This window comes from Sminthopsis crassicaudata, chromosome 1, assembly GCF_048593235.1.
Source record: "Sminthopsis crassicaudata isolate SCR6 chromosome 1, ASM4859323v1, whole genome shotgun sequence".
In the NCBI taxonomy this organism is placed as follows: Eukaryota; Metazoa; Chordata; class Mammalia; order Dasyuromorphia; family Dasyuridae; genus Sminthopsis; species Sminthopsis crassicaudata.
In genome coordinates this window covers 508,592,865-508,608,847 of record NC_133617.1, presented here as the reverse complement: position 1 = coordinate 508,608,847, position 15,983 = coordinate 508,592,865, and the positions used below count along the sequence as shown (strand labels likewise).

The window sequence follows — 15,983 nt, the reverse complement described above, 5'->3', positions numbered from 1 at the left end:
ACTGTCTATCTACCCAGGTTACTTATACCTTTGGAATCTAATACTTAATGTGCAACAAGAAAATGGGATTTACACACATATATTGTATCTAGGTTATATTGTAACACATGTAAAATTTATGAGATTGCCTGTCATCTAGGGGAGGGAGTAGAGGGAGGGAGGGGAAAATCTGGAAAAATGAATACAAGGGATAATATTAAAAAAAATTGTTAATTTTATACATTTCCTCTATGCTGTCTTCTTGTGTTTTTTCCTTACATTGAAGAATTAAATGGTGAGAGATACTTTTATCTGACACTTAGGATCTATAAACATCATGATCACTCTCTCTTCCCTTGAGTCGCTTCTTTTCTCTTTCCTTTTATCATGGGTTTTTACTCTTGTTTACTTTTAATGGCCCTTTCATACTCTTCCTTACTATGTTGAAGTTTGTTGTACTTGTGACTAATTCTTCACCTATCCTGATCTCCCTCTTAAATTTCACCTCGCTTCTCCATCCCATTTAATCTAATGTATTTCTGTGTGTTCTTTGTGAATAATTATTGTATATGTTTCAGTTTGTTTGATCTGCCTCAAATGAAGTGATGTTTATAGGATACCTGTTTATCCCTATCTCTTCCACTAGTTTTGTGTTCTTTATTTCATGACTCCCTATTATTATTTTTTAATTTTTAAAACCTTTTTGTTTTCAAAATATATGCATAGATATTTTACATAGATAGTTTTCACTTTCACCCTTGCAAAATCCTGTGTTCCAAATGTTTTCTCTCTCTATCTCTCTCTTTCCCCCTCCCCTAAATGGCAAGTAATCCAATATATGTTAAGCATGTGTTATCCTTCTATACATAATTCCACAATTATCTTACTACACAAGAAAAATCAAATCAAAAAGAAAAAAAATGAGAAAGAATACAAAAGCAAGCAAACAACAACAATAAAAAAGTGAAAATAACTATGTTGTGATCCATACTCAGTTCCCACAGTACTCTCTCTGGGTACAGATGGCTCTCTTCATCACAAGTCTGTTGAAGCTGACCTGAAACACCTTGCTGTTGAAAAGAGCCACCTCCATCAGAATTAATCATCACATAATCTTGTTGCTGTTTAAAATTTTCTCTTGGTTCTATTTAATTCACTTAGCATCAGTTCATATAAGTCTCTCCAAGCCTCTCTGAAATCATTCTGCTGATCGTTTCTTATGAACAATAATATTCCATAACATTCATATACCATAACTTTATTCAGCCATTCTCCAACTGGTGGACATCCATTCAGTTTCTCGTTCCTTGCCAGTACAAAAAGTGCTGTCTCATTTTTGTACATGTGTGTGCACATAGAATTGTACTCAGTTTTGTAGAATAGGTTGTTTTTTAGGGATGTATAGTGTTTTTTTGCCTTTTGAAATATCATATTCCAAGCTTTCTTTTTCCTTTATTGGAATCTACTGAGTCTACTGACTGGGACTCTGTGGTACTTGAATGATTCCTTTTTGACTTGTACTTTTTTTCTTTAACTTGGAAGCTCTATATTCTATCTTTGGTTTTCTTGGAACTTTTCATTTAAGGATTTCTTTCAAGAGATGGTTGCTTCTCCTCCTCCCGTTTTTACTTTGCCCCTTTATTCTGAAAGATCTGAGCAGTTTTTGTTAAGTTTTTTGGGGGGAGGTCACAAATTTCAGGTAATCCAGTAATTTTTAGATTATTTCTGCTTGACTTGTTTTCTAGGTCAGTTATCCTTGAGAATACATCACTTGTATTTTCTTCTATTCCTTCAATCTTGATTTTGCTTTGGTATTTCTTGTTTTTTAATGGAATCACCATTTTCTGTTTGACTCATTCTAATTTCTATTTTTTTTTTCAGAATTACAGGTCTTATCTTTTTATCTTAACTTCCTTTCCCCTCCTCTGACTCTTTGTTGTTGTTTTTTGTGTTTAATTGTGTTCAACTCTTCTTGACCCCATGAACCAATTCTCCATGGAGATTTCTTGTCAAAGATCCTGGCATGATTTGCCACTTCCTTCTCCAGTTTTATGCAGGCAGAAGTTAAGTGATTTGTCCAGTGTCATACAGTTATTAAGTGTCCAAGTTCAAATTTGAACTCTGGTCTTTCTGACTCCAAGCTCAGGGCTCTGTCCATTGTGCCATAAAAATGTCTCTATTTGCAATTACAGGCACCCAGAAGTCATCCTCTGATGTTTAGGTCCCTTCCTCAGAGAAATTTTCTGATTTTTCTTTCCTTTGGTTCTGGGCAGTTTTCTTCTTAGTCTCTTTGAGATGAATCTATCACTTTGATTAGTATATCTTGGCTTCTTCCTAATATTCAATCCTTCTCATTTTCCTATTCTTGCTATTTGATGCTTTTCTAAAAGGCTAATTTTATTATACTAACCTATTCTTATCTTATCCTATTTTTTTGTTTTCCTTTTCATAACTCACTGTTATTTACTGTCATAGCTGATCCTTCCAGTCATATTAAAGAATCTTCATTCGTTTTGCACCTTCACCACATAGCATACCCTAAATTCCACACATTTTATTATATCTATTTTACTTTTACAAATCCATCATAGTTTTGGAGGTGTATATAGGAAGTATCCTAAAGATCTCTTCCCCTCATTTCCTAAGGTACTACCTTCAGATTTTCTTTTTCTTGCAGTATTTTTGTGTTTTATTTCATTATTTTATTGCAAATACTGAGTATTCACTGCTTTTCTAGTTTTCAGCATAGAAGCAAAGAATTTTTAAAAGTCAGTACCACATACTTTTTACCCCTGCACAAAAAGGACAAGAAGAAGGAATGAATGTTTCTCACTCGGGGACATTAGTTCTTGTATACCAGTGGGAACCAGACATTATGTCTAGTCAGAATCACTTATCAAACTATAGCTACTTTTTCACCAAGGTAATTTCCATCGAACTAGGTCATGTTCTAAATGTCAACAAGAGGTACAAGAGGGAGTAAAATGTCATCAGAAAAATGCACATATGCATATATTTCAGATGGGATTAAAAAGCTTTTTGAGCTAAGAATATTTGAATTTTTTTGCTCAATGCAGTAATAAATGTAGATGAATTTGCTATGCTAGTAACTTTTTTTATTTGTCTACTTTGGTCCCCTGTCTTCCTTAATATGTAAAAAGTCAGCAGAATCATTGGGAGATACATATTTATGAATTTTTCAACCAAGGAGAGAACAGACATTAAGAATATTTTTCTAATTCAACTCCCAGCAATTTTTTAAATTAGGAACTGAAATGTATATAATTACCACTAAGACCATAGTCTTGATAACCAATGTTTGTTGTTCACAGAGCTTTTAAAAAAAATAAAATGTAGATTTTAAAAATAAAATATTATTTATTGATAATATTCCATGTATAAATGTTAATTTTTAAAATTATTTAAACAGATTGAAGTAAGAATAAAATTCATTTGATCATTTTTATGTGCTTTAAGAATAAGCTCAGCTAGAAATAAGAATTACCATGGGGACATTGAATGGTATATTGCCCAGATGACTAGTTTTTAATGGTGCCTTAAGAAAATGTTTTTAGAGAAAGTAGATTACTAGAAGAACACTACCTAGGCCATTGCTTTGTTTAAATCCAGAGCCTCAATTTAGAGTGCAGTGTTGTAAAACGGATAGAGAGCTACTCTAAATTCCTGGCTTCTGATTCATTAAGTCCACCTTTGTGATACTGGGCTCTCTTGGTACCCTATACAGCTTTCTCAGGCTTTAAACTACAGAGAAGATACCTATCTGCAGTGATAGAGTTTCTTCATCTGCAGGCAACCCATAATAATTACATCACCATTCCAGTGATTTTTCAATCCCCTAGTGTCCCTAATATAACCCAATGATCAAGAAATATGTCATACAGTGTTTTTGATAAAAATTTTGTTGAACAAATCTGAAATTTATCTTGCAAATAGACTTGCAGAAAGACTATGAAAGCAGAAATTATGATTCCTTTCCTCTAAAAAGTAAAAGCCAATCACTGTCTTTGTTCTTGAATTTACTTTTTTTTTCTTGACTTTTTTTTTGACTAGGCCCCAATTGTAAATGGATATCAATGTAATTTCTCATTGTTTAGTTGTTCTTTTTTAGCAAAAATTATGTTACATTATAATAAATAAGGGTCAACTAGATGGCGCAGTGGATAGAGCGCCACTCTTGCAGTCAGAAGGACCTGAGTTCAAATCCAGCCTCAAAATACTTAATACTTTTTAGTTGTGTGTTCCTGGGCAAGTCACTTAACTCCAACTGCTATGCCCCCTTCCCCCCAAAAAATACCCCACAACATTATAATAAACAAATGTAGAGGTCGTAAAATAAGTAATTATATCTTTTCATATGAAACTGATTCATTGAGTTTAGGTTGTAGAACTACAGACTCTGACATTTTAAAATAGTCTTGTTTCTTAATTACTCTCTGATAAAATGGTAGGAAACTACTACTACCTTCTGACTCTAGAATTTAGAGTAGGAAAGATTTGACTTACTCAAATTTTTGAGCAATTAACAAGAATTAAGTACCTATTGGTATGCTAGGAATTATATTTAGGTGTTGGGAATATGAATACAGTGATAAAATAATTAGTAAACATTAAGAGTTTCCATTCTAATGGAATAGACATACATATGTAAGCATATATAAAATAAAAAGAAGAAACTCAAATAAATATTAATTAAATAAATTCTTCTGGGGCAGCTAGGTGGCACAGTGGATAGAGCACCAGCCCTGAAGTCAGGAGGACCTGAGTTCAAATCTGGCCTCAGATACTTAACACTTCTTGTATGTAACTTTGGACAAGTCACTTAACCCTAATTACCTCAGCTAAATAAATAAATGAATGAATAAGTGAGTAATTAAATAAATAAATAGATAAATGAATGAATGAATGAATGAATGAATTCTTCCTAAATTCAAATCAGGCCTCATATGCTTTATATCTGCATGACCCTGGGTAAACCACTTAATCTTGTTGCCTCAATTTCCTAATCTGTAAAATGAGCTGGAGAAGCAAATGGCAAATTTAGTAAATTTGAAAAAAATCAGACCCAACTGAAAAAATTATTGAACAACAGCAGCAGCTGTAGCAACAACAATAGTTAAATGGTCATTTGAGAGGGAAAGCACTATTAAGTATAACCTTTATGGAGAAGGTAGCATTTGCACTATATCCTGAAGGAATAAAAAAAAAAAAAAAATAGGAAAAAGAAAGGAACAAGTGTTTGGTAAGCACTTACTGTGTATTAGACACTCTGATGTAAGTGCTTTACAAATATATCCATTTGATCCTCATAACAGCCCTAGAAGTTAGGTCTTATTGTTATCATCATTATATAGTTAAGGAAACTTAATCAGGCATCATTTCAGTGACTTGCTCCAGGTCATAAAGACAAGAAGTATCTGAGACCAAATTTAAACTGAGGTCTTCTTGATTGATTCACTTTACCATCTAGGTGCCTCTCCTTTGAGGAGAAGTTAAAAAGAGATTTCATTGAATGTATCCAAGTATAAGCAAAGAGAATGTCTAGTGTAAGTGACAGGAGGTCTGTTTGCTGGATCACATAACATAGAAGGTGGAATAATAGCCAGTGAAATTGGAAAATCAAATCGAATGGTGTCAGATTTTGACAGGCTTTAAAAAAAAGGGGGCGGGGGAGTTTACATTTGAACTTAGAGACAATAAGGAGCCATTGGAATTAATTAAATGGAGAAGTAATCTTCTTAGATATGCATTTAGAGAAAATAATTTCTGCAATATGGAGAAAGGACTGAAATAAGGAGAGACCTGAGTTAAGGATATAGAGTCAGAGGCCATTATTTCACTTGAAATAATCTAGAAAAGTGGTAATTGTGTTGAGTAGAGTGGAGGGATTGGATATAAGAGAAGTTGTGGAGGTAAAAATGGAAAGTTTGATTAGTGATTGAATATATGGAATAAGAGGGAGTGAGGAGAGGAATACCAAGATACTGCCTTGGATATTAGATGAATGGTAATGCTTTCAAGAGAAATAGGAAAGTTTGAAAGATGGGTGACTTTTGAGGAAAAAAACAATGAATTATGTTTTGAAATGTTGAATTTGAGTTGTCTGCTGGACATCCAGTTTGAAATATCCAGTAGACAAGTAGTGAATGTGGAATAGAATATCAGGAGAGAAGTTGGAAATGGTTATATAGATCAATAAATCATCATCATAGAGATGATAATTAAACTCATGGTACCTTATGAGGTCCCTGAAGAAGCATAGAGAGAAAACAATGGGATTAAGAGAGAGACTTGAGGAATACCTACCATTAAGTTGTGTGATCTGATTTGGATGATAAATCTGGAAAGGAGACTGAAAGTAGTTAGAAAATCTAGAAAGTCCTATCAAATTCCTTTTATCACGCAGATATGGTGTTGATAATTAAATCAGATAGGGTCAAAACAGAGAAAGAATATTATAAATCAATTTCCCTAAAGAATATTGATTCAAAACTCTTAAATATATTAGCAAAGAGATTACAGCAATTTATCACCAGGATAACATACTATGACCAAGTAGGGGTTATACAAGGAATGTAAGACTAGTTCAATATTAGGAAAACTATTACCATAATTAATTATATCAATAACTAAAGTAACAGAAATCATATGATTATATCAATAGATGCAGAAAAAGCATTTGACAAACTCCAACACCCATTCCTATTAAAAATACCAGAGAGCATAGAAATAAATGGAGTTTTCCTTACAATGATCACTAGTATCTACCTTAAACCATTAGCAAGCATCATATGTAATGGGGCTAAACTAGAAGCATTCCTAGTAAGATCAGGGGTGAAATAAGATTGCTCACTAACACCATTACTGTTCAATATTAGAAATTTTAACTTTAGCAATGAGAGAAAAACAAGGAAAGAATAGTATCACAAAAGGACAACTAGGTGGCACAGGCTGGCCTCAGATGTTTACTAATTGTTTAACTCTGGGCAAATTACTTAATCCCATTTGTTCAGTTCCCTTGTCTGTAAAATGATCTAGAGAAGGAAATGGCAAACCACTCCAGTATCTCCACCAAAAAAAATCTCAAGGATCATATAGGATTAGTTACTATTGAAAATGATTGAACAAGTATTTAAAAAAAAAAAAAAAAAGTCCAGAGGGGAGAATCCAAGAGGAAAAGATAATTAGCAATCTTAGATGTAGCACATAAGTAGAAAAGAAACTATCAAATTTTGTAATTAAGAGATCATTCAATGATGGACAGAAACAACTACACCCAGAGAAGGAATACTGGGAAGTGAATGTAAATTGTTAGCACTACTGTCTATCTAGCCGGATTACCGGATAACCTTCGGAATCTAATACTTAACATGTAACAAGAAAATGGTATTTACACACATATATTATATCTAGGTTATACTGTAACACATGTAAAATGTATGGGATTACCTGTCATCTAGGGGAGGGAATAGAGGGAGGGAGGGGAAAATTTGGAAAAATGAATACAAGGGATAATGTTATAAAAAAAAAAATTAAGTGATCATTGCTAACTGTGGAGAAAACAATTTTACTTGAGACATGAAAGGTTAATGTGCAGATAACTTTTTTTCCCTAGAAGTTTGAGAAAGGAAGGAAGGAAGAATTATGGGATAGCTCGAGAGAACAGTAGGCTCTAATATTTTTTAAGGAGAGTTGGGAATCTTTGAAGGCAATGATAAGTAACCAAAGGATAGGAAGAGATTGGAAATGTGCTAGAAGAGGAATGACTAAGTTTGCAATGTGACTAAGGCCACATGTGGAAGGATTGTCTTTGGCAACTTTATTGTCAGCAACTAGGGAAATAAGGAGAGAGTGAAAGATGATGTCAAGTGGTTTTGAGATGAAGAGAAGGGGGGAAAAGAGAGCTCACATCATATGATGCCATGAGCATATAATGCCGTGAGGTCATGTGCATATTCCCTTTCCCTTTATTTTCTTAATAAAGAATCCAAGTCTTCAATTGGGAAAGAAGGAAAGGGAATTCTGGTGGACTTAAGGAAAGAAAGAAGATTGATTTTTAAAAATTCTGGGAAGAGTAAAGATTGGGAATCAAAAAAAATACAACACTTATTTAGTGCTTTCTGTATACACTTTAATAGTGCCTTACTATACAAATATTATCTCATTTGATCTTCACTTCAATCCTGGGAGACAAGTCCTGTTATTAATGTCATCTTACAATTGAGGAGAATGGTACAGACAGAGATTGTTACTTCCCTAGAGTAACACAGCTAATATCTGAGACTGGATCTGAATCCTAATTTTCTTGACTCCAAATTCAGTGCTTCATCCACTGTACCACTTAATTACCACTGAGAGGAGTAAAACATTGTTGCCTTGATGTAATGAGGACCCACTTGAAGCTGGGTAACACAAATGTACTATGTGACATAGTTGTGTGATTGCCTAAGTTCAGCTCAATAACATGTGAAGAGCCACACAGGAAGTAGATAATAAAAGTAATATAAAGCTGAGGTTTATCAAGCAATGGTAAAGTTTTAATACCTAACTAATTTATATTAATATTCAGGGGCCAAAAAACCAGTATTTTACCATTCGCACCTGATAACATTCTTCTATATTCTTTCTAGCAATCTAAGCTTAGGATCTTTTTTCTCCATTCAGTCTTGTTCAAATTCTGAACAGTAATATAAAATGAGAGCTAAATGAAAGTGTTTGCAAATGGACCTAGAAGTTTTTCCAAGATCAGTCATTTGTATGTTTCAGGTAAAGATTAATAATGATTGTAGAAAGTTGTAAGTTTATCTTGGTTCATTTTCTAGATAGAAGGTATCCATATGTAAGGAAAAATAGCAGTTACGCTGGCATTGATTGGCATCTCAATGCAGAAAAGGAATTGATTGAATGGATGTGAAGACTGAATTTACCTTCTTGTAGTATGTTATTTGTAGGACACTATAAAAGTTGACAGTATTTCAGCATTTTCACAGAAAAGTTGTACTAATGATTAAGAACATATTCAATTCAAATTAAAAGCAACCATTGAATAACTACTGGGTCCAGAATAAAATTAAATATGGTAAATGAACCAAAAGAAGTAAACACATGATTCTTGCCCTAGAAAAAATGTATAATCTAGTTTGGGAACATAAAGTGTATATCTATCTATATCTATATATGTATATAGATATAGATATAGATATAGATATAGTGTGTGTGTGTGCATATGTGCACACGTATATGCATATACACACATATGAAATCAAATGTGAGATTGTGGTAATTGTATGTGTTGAAAAGATGTTTCATAAAGAAGTAAAGTAGTAAAGTTGGCTGCAACATAGGATAATTGAAGCAAGCAGAATTTTAAGACTAACAAACGTTATTTAAAAGCTATAAAGTACTTTACTAAGCAAGCATACGCACTGGTAAGATAAATGAGTATTTTACAGAACAGATTTTTATGCACAGTTGGTGTACCTAAAGTGACTGAAAGAATTGGCAGATGGGATTGATGAGTCACGATCAGTGTTCTTTGCAAGATTTCAGAGAAATGTAGTGTTATTGCAGGTCTGCAAAAGGTCAAATGTCCAGATTTTCAAAAGAGGGGAAAGGACTAGATCTTCAGATTCTAGGCCAATGAACTTGACTTTAATGCCTAGTTAAAAAAAAAAAATTTGCTCTACTAATGGAACCTCTCAGAAAGTAGGCAGTTCTCTCTGGTAGCTAAGAAAATACTAAATTTGTGGTGTACAGTTCTCTGTAATCTGTAATGAAGATCAGTGACTGAAGGAAGTGTCATTATCATTGCTTGAGGCCTCATAAACCTGGTGCTGCTCCTGCTAATAGCCACTTTTTTTTTACCTCGAGAGATCCACTATGAAATGAAAGATATGGTATAACCCACCACATGGACCATCATTTAGATTTAGCTCTTGGTCCTTTCTTAGACTGTCCTACTCAGGGGAACTATTAAATTATTTGTTCTATTTTCATTATTTGTTCTATTTTAGGTTTTTCCTCCATTAGTGCTGCTTGCATAAGGCATCTTGAATATTGGAAGTCAGAGTAGACTTTTAATAATCTTAAAATCACTTAAGGGTTGGAAAATCCTCAAGAATACATGAAGGACATTGTGCCCAAAGGCTGGAATTTGGCGGACCAGCATCTTAACCCTTACCAGCAAACTAGTTGTTTTCTTCAAGGGTATTGAGACATTCTCTGAGACTTAATTGTCTAGGGAACTGAGGACTTACACTATTAACTTCACTTTCTCATCATCTTAGTATAAAGACATCCATAGGTGTGGGATAGAGAAAAAGTGGCTCCAAGATGCTTAATCGTTAATCAAAGCTCTATTAAACTGAATCAACTCAAGGGATTATTGATTCTTATTTTTGTTTAATATAATTTTCCTCCTGTAGCTAAATAAAACTCATTTTGTTAAATGTTAAATAATCTACATATAGCATTTTGTTCAATAGTGAACCTAAACCACTGGAGGACTGACCTGAATCAGGCCTAGCCCAGAAAAGATGGAATGATAAAAAGTTAAAGGAATTTTAGAGTTTGTGATGGTTAAAGTAGGATATCTGTACCATCTCTCTTTGTGAGCTCTTTATCCATAAAATATTCTATGTTTTCTGTTTTTCCTGGGGGAGCTAAAACTAAATTCCATCACAATATATGTAATATGGTATTTCTTTATTAACATGATAGCTACAACTATAAAAGTGTTCTTTCTGCATTAAAGTTAGTGCTTATGAATTTTGCTTTTTAAAATTTGATGGTTTCTTTTTTTCTTATGCCTTCCTTGACTAGTAGACAATACCCTCCATTCATGACTAAGGTCCTATATTATGCAGCAAAAATGAATGGATATTACTCTTATAGAAAGATATTTTTGGAAGACTTGGAGAATTCAGAATTCCCTCTTATTATAACCTTAATTTGACTATAAAAGATTCATGGTTGTGCAATTCTAATATTTTGTTTCACAAGCTATCTAAAAACTAAAGAGAAAGAAAATGATTGATCATTTTCTTTCTCTTGCGAATGCAAATAATTTAGATTAATAGAGTTAATTTCAACAAGTAATTGTTTAGTACCTGCTGTATATAGGCATTGGGGAATATAGTGATGCTCTCAGTAGCAGACGATATGGTCTTCTTATCCTTAATGAGCTTACAGGATAGATGAGGATGAGTATATGATATAATAAATGTATAAGAGAGATTCAGATTGTGGAGAAGATGATGATGAGGGTAAAGAGTTTAAACTTTTATCAATAAAGGATTTTGAGCAGGGAGAGACATGACAAGTTGTAAGGATTTTTTTTCTGACCTCAATATTGAGAATTGGTCAGAGTTGAGGAGAAAATAAAATCAGGGAGTTGAGTTAAAAGGCCATTACTGGGGAAATAATGAGGGTAGGAACTAAAGTGATAGCAGGGATACTGGAAAGTGGAAGACAAATGAGACATACTTCTAATTATAGAAACATTTGCCAGAGTGGATGATTTCTAACATCCCTCCAGCTCTTTCAGGGATTGAATAAATTGAATGGAATTACAGAATTTTAGAACTAGGAGAGAGTTTAAAGAATCATCTACTCTAAACCTCTAATCTTACAGATGAGAGGATTGAGTCCCACAGAGATGAACTGAGTTTCCCAGTGTAGTATAATTAAGTGGTGACACAGATAGTACTAGAACCTCAGTTCCCAGTATACTTCCTACTAGAATAGAAGTCCTTCTTTAGTATTCTTTCCTCGTACTAGAGTGGAACTGTGTGATCTCATTGAAGAGAATGTTTCTTTTAGTAATAGACACTCCACTTCTGCCCATCTTATGCCATTCTTCTCTGTGTCTTTCTGAAATTCACAACATAGGCTTATCCTATGTGCTAGGACCCTTCCTTATACTTTCCTGACATCATTAGGATAACAACCGAGGACTCTAGCAGAAATTGTTCTCACCACATGACCACCAGCCTATCATCTTTTTCAATCATTTAATTATCTCTCTTTTTTTGGTTGATGACCTACTTGAATAACATTCTTTTCTGTAGTTCTTTGTTAGTTGTTATGTCTGGCTTATACCCACCGGGCACCTCTACTTTTTTCTCTGTGTGACTTATTTTTAAATCTTAAGAGATTGTTCATCTCACAACTGTACAAGAGTAGTAGAACATTTGTATTTAAAAATGGACCTTTGTTTCTGGGAGAAGTTTGGTTTATTATAAGAAATTTGTATTCCCCAAGGATAGTTTAATTCTGCTCTAATATGTATGTACATATGTAAATAAGTATATACACATAGGTATATGATATACACATACTATGGGTAAGCCCATATAGGTGGTCCATCTAACTGCCTGGCATAAAATGAATAATAAAAATGAATAATGTCTTCTTCCACATAGAAAACTGGGCCACACACCTTTCAATGGTCATAGTCTATTCCAGGAAGCACACAAGTTTGAAACAGCCAGCACAGAAATATCCAAACCATTTTACCTTTTGTTGTAAGCAATCTTTTTTCAACTTGAATTCTGATTTCTAGCAGCTCTATATCAATCGCCATCACTTTTGTGAGCTTAGCTTTCCCTATTTTATGCCTTGCCTGTTGTTAATAATCAGAGGATCTTCAAACAAGGTTATTTCTCTATAATAATTTTAAATCTGTGTTTAATAATACAAATGGCAACTTTTTCTGCAATTTAGAATGTTATGTCTTAAATATATATTAAGAAGTATTTCAGAACTCCTTAACCTTGTTGGTTCTTTGTAAAACTTCCAACAATTCTTAATAGTTATAGGCAATAATTATTGTTATTATCATTTATGTTGTGCTTTAAATTTTATGCTTTACACACATTATCTCATTTGCTTCTTACAAATCCATGATCTCCTTTTTACAGATGAGAAAAATGAGGCATAGGAACAATAGGTGATTTGTTAAGTTTTGAGGTGTGATTTGAAACAAGACCTTCTTGATTCCAAATCTGACACTCCAGCTAAGGTGCCAGAAATTTTGCATTTTATATATAAGGGTTACTACAAGATCTGACTGGACCAATCAATCCTAGGTGATATCAATCAATCAAACTTATTAGATATCAGACAATGGACCAAAGGTCAGGTATACAAAGAAAAAGCAAAAACAATTTCTACCTTCAATTACAGTTTAATAGGACAGATAAATGCATAATGAGTTCATAAATAGGTATCCTCAAGATCAATACCAAATGGCTTAAGATAACTTTAAAGGAGAAGCTTCCAACAACTGGAAGGAATGGAAGACCATGGATTTGTCTTCCTTATTTTGAGATTAAAAAAAAAAAAAACTACAAATAAAATCTTTCTACTTGGCATGTCGGAAGTAAAATAAATTTGGGAAGGACATGTCAAGCACACTCAGAGATAAACAAGCCAATTAAATTCAAGTGTAGTGAGTTGTTATATAATGGTAAAAGAAATACCAATCATATATTTTATTTCTTCCCTAAATACAAGTGTCTAACATATGGCTTGTTGTCCTGCTTTGTAATGGTTGTGTCAATAACAAGAGCAGTTGTTTCCATGGGTAAAGTGTGTGCAAAATTTATGGTAGCTTACAAAATAACAGATGTATAGGAATCTGTAGTTTGCCATTAACATTTAATTATTTCCTCAATTAAAATATGCTGATTTGGTTCTACTTTTCAACATAACCATTTGGATCTAAATTTGTCTATTTTTTCACCTTTGATTTTAAGAATGGAAAAAATTAATCTTATGCAAATTGGATCTAGAAATAAAAAATTTTCTCTGTTCTAAGTGGAAAAAATACCTATTCTTTCCCTTTGCCCCCTTTTCTTCATTATAGTATTCTATACTCAATTTCATTTAGTTAAAGTAGCCCACCTTTATAAGTATGACTGTCTGATTAACCCCAGAAAGGGTAATATATGTATATAAGGAATAATTGGCAGCTATACTTTAACTTGAAGATTGTGTGGTGCAGGAGAAATGATTTTCCTTTACTTTTTGCTGGCTAAAAACTAGTAAGTTTTCATTATGCCAGAATTTCCTTTACAACGTACTGACAAAATAACTAATAAATGCTTGTTGAATATAGATATTTAGTGGAAAAAACTTTAAACATTTTTCTTAATGTTGAATTACATGAGCTGAAGAATACTCAGATTTCTATGATTTACTCCTTAATTATTGGTCAGCGTTTTTCTTTCTGTCTTACAAAATCTGAAAGACTGAAGCAGAGGCTACCATAATGTAACTCAATGATGTCAAACTTACATAGAAACAAGGGCTTCTGAACTGGGTTGCATGTTGATTTAGAAACTACACATTAACATATTTGTGTCTTATTGCATTTTTTTTTGATTCTTAATGCTTCCCAATTATATTTTAATCTGATTGTGTCAGCACTTGGAAGTATTTTTTATGGCTAGCTAGTTGCCCATATTTGATAACCTGAGGAAGCAGGTAATGTTAATGACTTCTTAGTTTCAGCCCAGTGGCCTCCATGCATGTTGGTGGATGAAGAAAGGGAAGAATAACATAGCAGCAAGTCCCTCTGACCAACTGACCTCCCATGACCAATGTCAGCAAGGACATGTTATTATGGAAAATAACCTAAATATTGCAAGTTATACAAGTTTAGTTATGTTTTGCTAAACAACTCATTAAAAAAAAATTAATTACATCCTTCCCAGTTTTTTAAATCTTTGCTAATGCAAACACATAACTTTTTTTTTTAACAAATTATATTTTATCCATTTTTTTTTTTTTTTTTTTTTGCTGAGGCAGTTGGAGTAAATGACTTGCTCAGGGTCACACAAGTAGGAAGTGTTAAATGTCTGAGTTCATATTTGAACTAAGGTTCTCTTGACTTCAGGGCTGCTATACACTGCGCCACCTAGCGGTCCTCCCAATTACATTTTTTTTTTTTTAAATAGCTTTTTATTGACAGAACATATGCATGGGTAATTTTTCAATATTGTCCCTTGCACTCACTTCTGTTCCAAATTTTCCCGTCCTTCCCTCCACCTCTCCCCTAGATGGCAGCCAATCTCATATAAGTTAAATATGTTAAAGTATATCTTAAATACAATATAGGTGTACATATTTATACAGTTCTCTTGTTACACGAGAAAAATTAGATTTAGAAAGGTAAAAATAACCGGGGAAGAAAAACAAAAATGCAAACAATCTACATTCATTTCCCAGTGTTCTTTCTCTGGCTGTAGTTGGTTCTGTTCATCACTGATCAGTTGGAACTGAATTAGATCTTCTCTTTGTTAAAGATATCCACATCCATCAGAATACATTTTCATACAGTATTGTTGTTGAAGTGTATAGTGATCTCCTGGTTCTGCTCATTTCATTTAGTATCAGTTCATATAAGTCTCTCTCTAAGCCTCTCAGTATTCTTCCTGCTGGTTATTTCTTATAGAAGAATAATATTCACCATTCTCCATTGATGGGCATCCATTCAATTTCCAGTTTCTAGACACTACGAAAAGGGCTGCCACAAACATTTTTGTAGATATGGGTCCCTTTCCCTTCTTTAAGATTTCTATGGGACATAAGCCCAGTAGTAACAGTTTGATAACTTTTTGAGTATAGTTCCAGATTGCTCTCCAGAATGGCTGGATTCTTTCACAACTCCACCAACAATGCAACAGTGTCCCAGTTTTCCCACATCCCCTCCAACATTCATCATTATCTTTTCCTGTCATCTTAGTCAGTCTGACAAATGTGTAGTGGTATCTCAGAGTTGTCTTAATTTGCATTTCTCTGATCAATAGTGATTTGGAACACCCTTTCATATAAGTAGAAATCGTTTCAATTTCATCATCTGAAAATTGTCTGTTCATATCCTTTGACTATTTATCAACTGGAGAATGGCTTGATTTCTTATACGTTAGCGTTAATTCTCTATATATTTTGGAAATTAAGCCTTTATCAGAACCCTAACTATA

General features: G+C 33.3%; 1 protein-coding gene across 2 annotated transcripts in view; it reads left to right on the top strand.

The window, feature by feature from the left end:
- The window catches only part of COMMD10 (COMM domain containing 10), a 225,938-nt gene that overhangs the window by 141,271 nt on the left and 68,684 nt on the right, over positions 1-15,983 (top strand). The gene's annotated exons all lie outside the window — the stretch shown is intronic.